The sequence below is a fragment of the Triticum dicoccoides genome, chromosome 6B (assembly GCF_002162155.2).
Source record: "Triticum dicoccoides isolate Atlit2015 ecotype Zavitan chromosome 6B, WEW_v2.0, whole genome shotgun sequence".
NCBI lineage: Eukaryota > Viridiplantae > Streptophyta > Magnoliopsida > Poales > Poaceae > Triticum > Triticum dicoccoides.
Window position 1 is genome coordinate 480,696,315 of NC_041391.1, and position 7,085 is coordinate 480,703,399.

A 7,085-nucleotide genomic window follows, 5' to 3' on the forward strand; every position below is an offset into this window, starting at 1 on the left:
GAAAATGCCCGTAGGGAGGGAAGAGAAGGTGTGTGCGCATGAGAGGAGTCGACATCGAGAGAACGTGTTTGTTCAAGAGACACCAAGGAAGAATACTATATATCGATGGTGCATGTAGGCAGGAATTAAACAAAGGGATGGTCTTATTGGTTTCGGGGATGTAGGGGAAGACTGAGAGGCGCGGGGGGGGGGGTAGCTAGAAGGAGATTGTTAAGTGTGAGTGTGTGTTTTGCCCATCCAGGCGGAAGTTATGTGCACAAAAGAGGAGAACGATTCGATGTGGCGTTAGGATTGAGGGTAATTAACTATGTATGGAGACATAGAGACCTTGAACGTGCATGTGTGAGAGGTATACATGTATATGTGGGATGTGTGTGTGTGCGCACGCATGATCGAGATAAAAGAAAGAAGACATAAGTCCTAAGATCAACGACATGGGAGAGACGGGTTGGTATGACAATATGCATGCATGTGAGAATGCAGGGAAGAAGGCCCGACAATTGAGCATGTGTTTTTGTCTTTAAGAGATAATGGCGTGGGCTGGAGCATGCATCTATGGCGAGCAGAGGGGGTGAGGCGCAACAATTGTGAAAAAGAGATCAACCTATAAATGCATATGTATGGATAGACATATATAGTGTGGGTGATAGGAAGCAAGACTCCGTCCGAGAAAGAAATGTTGACGGAGAAACTACAGATAGATACAGAGATGGAGATGCTAGCTAGAGAGACATCCGTTAGTTTGGGTGTCGGAGATGACCGTCAGGTGGTCCAAAGGGTGAAGTTATATATGTGTGTGAGAGGGCACTTGACTGCATGTAGAGAGAAACATATGTAGTGTGCGTGATAGGAATCAAGAGTGAGCGCGAGAAAGAAGGTTGATGGAGAAACAGATAAATAGAAAGATAAAGATGCTAGCTAGTGTGCGCTGGAGATAGGAGTCGAGTGGATCAGAAGGCTGGGTTATGTGTGTGGGTGTGAGAGAGATAGAGAGAGGGTGCATGTGAGTCACATACAAACAGATATGAGAGAGAAATGAGATCCAGAGAGACGGAGTTTTGTGTTTGCGAGAGAGAAAGATATTTCACAACGAGAGTGATAGCTAGAAAGACATATGAGGGAACGCAAGAAATCTCTAGGGAAAGAGGGTGTGTTTGAGCGACATACAAGAGAACAATGGAGAAATATGAGACCCTGGGAGACAGAGTTTGTGTTTGTGTGTGAGAAAGAGATATTGAAGAGGAAGAGTCGTAGGTTCTCATATCTAAGGAGCGAAAGACATCTCTGTATGAGGGGTGTGCGAGTGGCACACATGGGAATAGTTGAGAGAAATGAGACCCCGGGAGACAAAGTTTTGTGTTTGTGTGAGAGAAAGAGATTCCACATGGAGAATCATAGCTAGAGACACATAGCAGGGAGCGAGATATACTTAGAGAGAGATAGAGTGATGAAGGTCGAGGGAGAGAGTACCGTCAGTGTGTTAGGAAGATAAAAGAGCATTGTCGACATACAGGTAGCACGAGAGATGCCTGAGAGACGATGAACGCGTATAGGTCCAGAGAGATAGTCCTATATAAGCATGAATGATAGCTATATGAGACGAATATCTGGATTAAAGGGGATTCAAATATTTAAACTGGAGATCACGACATCGATAATATCATAACGCAAATTGGTGTATCAAACATGCATATTCATTTGAATTTGGGCACACATGTAATGTTATATAGTTTATCAATATTGGTGATCCATAGATTCTTCAATTACATACAATGCATGGTTTATATGCAATTAATGTCTAAACAGGATTACACTATATGTTGCGTGTGTGAAACACATTATACATGTTTGAGAAGTTAAAAAACCCGCATGAAACACACATTAATTGGAGACAGTTAGCGAGGAATGCATACATTGGATTTCAACATAAAGTGGTTTCAAATATTTGAAAATCCAAATTGATGGATACAACCTTATGAATCTGAGATCATGCCATTTGTAAACCATATTTATGTATAAATGGTGTTGTGCTTTTGAAAGTATATATAAAAAAATGATGTATATAGAATGTAATTCCAATTGAAAATGAATCTCGCCCGAAAAAAAAGTAGAATACAAACGGGATTCGAATTGAGTTGGCATGGTAAATGTGCATTGTGCAAAATTTGAACAAAGCGGGGAAAGTCGCAGTAACCGCCCGAAACCAAAATCTACGAGATGGAAATCACTACTGCCTATCCCTGCCATGCAAAGCCTATCTGCTGGATATCTATAGGTTTCGATAGGGGTAGGTTTGTAATTTCACCCAAACGTGACGTAACCGCCTCTCACCCGGATTCATACACATACACGTCCGAAATCGACTCCCTCCCTAATTCATATTCATACACGGTGGGCGCCAAAAACAAACTCTCGTCGGCAAATATTCGGTGTATGCAAGATTACCGTCCTATCCTCAACCGACTAATGTTGTTGTGATGTAGTAGAAATTTGAAACGCGGGCTAAGTTTGTAAATTTCCTCGCATTTGAGACAAGCGCGTCCTGAATACATGGTTCCCCCCTTCCTCTCTACCTTCCTTTTCCCCATTCGTACTCCGTGGGCGCCAAAACACCCTCTCCACCCCACCCTCCTCCGTCCGCCACCCCATCCACCGCCGTCCTCCTCCACCATGCCGGAGCTGATACCCCAACGCCGCCGTCCATTACAAGAGATCAACCTCTCTCATCCACGCCTTCAGACCGGGATCCTTGCATCCCGTCCTCTCGCTTCATCCCCACCGTTGTCCACCTTGTCGGCGCTGCTCCTACGACCGTCTCGTCCACCGCGCCCTGCTGCCACCATCTGCCTTCCTAGATCTGCTTCCACGCTGCCGACAGCCATCGCTATCGCAGCACCGTCAAATTCTCAGCAGATGCGTATACGGCGCCACACCAGAGGCGGTACTCTTTCGTATCTGCTCAACTTATTTATCGCAGCAAGAAAATAGATCGCCACTGCTTTACTCTGATTTCTTGTCTTGGTTGCGAAGTTGCCTTTGTCCGGTTTGCACCTTCAGATCCGCCATGGCACGCTCAACACTATACTCCCAATGCTTATGGTTTTCCCCTTTTATATTCCACACTAGTTAAATCAAAGTAGACTAAATTTCAAAATTGGGTCAGTCAATTTTTCAGAGCTCTCCGGAATTCGCCAGTGCGATCCAAGGGGCTCGGGTGGTTGTGGGGCCTCGCCGAACGAAGAAAACTCGACAAGGGTGGGGGGTGGGGGTGGCGGAGGAACACAGGCGATGGGGGCCGGTGGTCCGGCCGGCGGCCCATGCGGTGTTCTGTATGGGAAGAATCAGAGACGAGGAAGAAGAAGGGTTAGGAGACGTAGGATCTTCATCCAACCGCCTGAAATGGTCGAGAGACAGCTGGGAGTTGCATTCTTAATGCACTCTGGTTCATCATGTGTGGGCACTGCGCAACCAACATTTTATTATCCAAAATCTGCTTGCTCTTCTTTACCATGTTTGATAGTGCTGGCCTGTACGTGATTGATAGGCTTTCAATTACTAGCGGCAATACAACACCGTATTTTCAAGCCAGTTCCACTTTCCCGATTTATATATTGTTGTTATAGTGTACCCCTATTATGTACACTATGATCTGCCTAGTTGTTGTGTGCTCTTGTTATCATGGTTTGGCAATAAACTCTCTATACAGTATATTATGAACCTATCATCTGCCAGCTATCCTTACTTCTGAGCCTATTTTTTTGTGTACTTGTGCCAAATTATATAAATGCACGCACGATATTACAGCACACATGAGCTCTCTCATCAGAATCCAGTGATAGCACATAAGTGTTTACAGGGGCGCCCCTATATTAGAATATCATCTACATTACAAAGATAATCTCACAACTATTTATGTTTTCATGGTTCTCAGATATTATACGCAATTACAGTGAATATCAGAATCCTCGCATCAGAAGAATATTGTGGAACACTGCAATGACTTACAAAATTGGCACCAAGGCATTGAGTGCCACTCTGGAAGCAATGAAACTCGTACGCTCCCCACCTGTTGATTCTTGTTCAGAATATCATCCTAATGACTATTCTAACATCGAGGAGTCAAAGGAAGATGGCATGTCTTGTTCACCCATCAAGGTGCCTGTTCTAATTTGGCAAGGTTTTATTGATTGCGCGTATCTTGCATATGTTGTCTTGCATTTCTTCTACTTTGTTGCACCACCATCTGCTTAGTTTACTCATCATATAACTCGAGATGTCATGCCCATCCATTATCAATATATATTCCATCTGTCGTCATACCATGTTTTTCCACTCAAATGTTGTTCTTGTGCATCAGACATCAAAAAGGAAGAGGGTGATTGCTGAACCTGAAGGATCAGCAAAGTCATTGAAAAACGTGGTGGTCTCAGAGAAATCAGACAGCGCCCCACTTATATTGGTTGTACAACCAGTGACACAAAACATAGGACCGACTCCAGCAGACTGTACCCATACTTCACTGGCCACACCACTAGCCCCACCACACAGAACCTGCACTCCAGCAAAAGGTATATCGATTTCATTTTCCATAGCACCAGCCGTACCACAGAAAAATCCCACTCCAGCAAAAAGTGCAGCAAGTCCACCGACCGAAGACCTATCCCAACTGCAGAGACGGCCAATTCCTGCAGATTGGAACCCCATTCCATTTATTCCTAGTTTAAAAGACAATGCTTTCAATGTTGTTAGGGACTACGTGCATATATTCCCATCATGGGAAGATTATAGTGAAGACAAACACCATTTTCACATCTTCCTGTCCAACTTACATGTAAGTGCTATTATTCATGGTTATTATTTTCCTGTTTTCTGCTGATCGAACACATCAATGATTTACATTACATTGTTGTAACTAGGTGAGGGTCAATCTGGATAGTCATGATGAGCAAAGCTTGCTTGTGCTTTTCAAGGAAGCATTGCAGCAGTATCGGTGTTACCTGAGGAAATCACACTTTGATGGCAAGTCTATAAACGAATTTCTGGTGAAGTCTGCTGTGCTAAATTTAGAAGACATTGAATGAAAAAAACCTTGTTATGCACTGGTCTCGTTCCCAGGATGAGGTACTGTCTATGAAATCACATGACAATTTGAACTTCTACTTTTCCGCATGTGCCTTACAGATCTTTTTTGCAGGAAATCAGCTCGAAGAAGAATTCCGGTTTGAAAAGAACGACAGGATATCGCAAATATGCTGCCCGCTGCTTTGCTCTTGTTAGTACCTGTTGTCCTGTATCACTGTACTTGCATACATACCTGGTTCATTATGTGACAGTAGTATGCATGATAGCTTGCTTATCAATTGTTCGCTCCAAATTATCTGAACTATATGAATGGTTACATTAGTGTAGAATATATATCCAATGCCAATGATTTTTTTAGATCTGCATTGTTCTTGTAAGTACATGCTGTCCTTTATCAGTGTACTTATATTGACAGGTAGTTGTTTATGTACCATCACGCTGCAGCTTATTTTCCTTTGCCCTCCATTTTCTACACATCAGATCTATATTTACTCTTACCATAAGGTTGGTACTGAAGAAGTTGAGCTGTGCATTGCTCTTTCCTGTGCCTTTTGCCTGTATCGCTGCACGTACATTTATAGCTACTTGGTTATGTAGCATCACTCTTCATCTTATCTTAAATATTCTCCATTTTTTCGTATATTATCACATCTATATTTACTCTTAACAAAATGTAGAATAAAGGCAATGCTTATGAAGAAGATTATGTGCTAAACTTCTTGAATTGCCCCCCCCCCATCAGCATGGACAAGGGCTTTATAGAGCCTGTCTTCACCAGTAATGTAAGTTTGTCCTCTCAAGCCTTCAAACTTTGTTGTGTATATTTGGTTAGGCATGAATGCAGCAGTTGTTTATTTTTGGTGTTTGCATCAAATTGCATGTTTAAAGTTTATTATGTAGTTCATAAACAAAAGTTTGTCCTCAATTTAAGTTTTCAGTTGTACAACCAAGTTACTTCTTCATACCATGTAAATTAAACTATTCAGAGCAAGTGATCTTCTTTTCCACTGCATGTATGCTTTTGTTCTTCATCCGTAATCTAGTGGTGTGGTGAACCTACCCACTATAGCATAATGTCATATTCTGCAATGTCTTAACTATGAACAATGTCATATCATTCTACTATTATTTAAACCGTCTCTTTATTTGCCAATCTGAAATGGGATAAATTGACAGCACACTAACCATTAATACTTATGAGTTCTTGATCTGTAATCTAGTGGTGTCGTGAAGCTGCCAACTCCTTCACAATGTCATTTACTGCCATGTCTTGACCTGAACAATACCATATTGTGTTGATGCAATTTTAAACTGTGTCACTTTATTCGTCAGTAAGAAATGTGATGAATTGTCAGCACTGATACTTTTATGTGCGAAACCTGTCATCTGTCTGCTTGTTTATCTTTCAGAGTGAGGAAGATATAAGTGTTGAACAAGCGTAGTCTCATCATCTTGCTCAGCTGCTTGCGCTGCAGCTCCCCAGCAGGGCTAACCTTTCTTGAACTCTATTGAAGTGTTGTTGGTTTTGTATATTATTTTGTCGGCGTGTTTATTTGCACTGGTGGCGATCTTTGATGCCCAGTGTATGTAATCTGATGTCTGCTTGTGCTTTATTATCATAGTGGCGAACTTTGATGCCGAGTGGATGTAATATGCTGTAATTTCTTTATTGTATAGTCTAGGTTTTTTCTTATTCACGATGCTATAGTTATTTTACTGTATATATGTCCTGTCTACGCAGTAAACGAGCCAAACCGTAAAATTACGGTACATAATCGGGTCGTCATGCAATCACGATGTATGATCCGCATCATGGGCCCCGTCAAACTGGCCCACTAGTAGATTCGGGCCTTTAATAGGCCGAGTAACCCCCGGCCCTCTTTTCGCAAGAAAACTCAATGGGCTTTAGGAGGCTGAGAAGTAGGCTGGGCCTGCAACATGCCGAATAGCTCACGGGCCGGCGGCAGCCTGAAATGGACCCCGGCCCATGATTGTGCGAATCA